The sequence below is a fragment of the Neopelma chrysocephalum genome, unplaced genomic scaffold (genome assembly GCF_003984885.1).
Source record: "Neopelma chrysocephalum unplaced genomic scaffold, ASM398488v2 Primary Assembly neopelma1_63, whole genome shotgun sequence".
NCBI classification, from domain to species: Eukaryota; Metazoa; Chordata; class Aves; order Passeriformes; family Pipridae; genus Neopelma; species Neopelma chrysocephalum.
In genome coordinates, this window is record NW_020897720.1 from 10635473 (window position 1) to 10635759 (window position 287).

Consider the following 287-nt stretch of genomic DNA (forward strand, 5'->3'; position numbering starts at 1 on the left):
TCTCGGGCTCCTTGGGGTCAGCCATGGTGCAGAGAGACCGGCTCACATTGCCAGAGCAAAGTCTTCTCCGAGGCTTTTATACAGCCACACGCTGCTGAGTTGGCATGTCCTAAGGTCAAACGTGCATGGCACGTTCCCACTGGCTCTTCCCACAGGCTCGTGCCAATGTTTTGGGCATCCCAAGACAGGACGGGGTCGGGATCCTGCAGGCAGGGCCTGGATGTGCCCCACTTCGTGTCAGGCAAAGCACAGCCCTGCTCTAAGGGTGGCGAGTGTGGCACCACAGC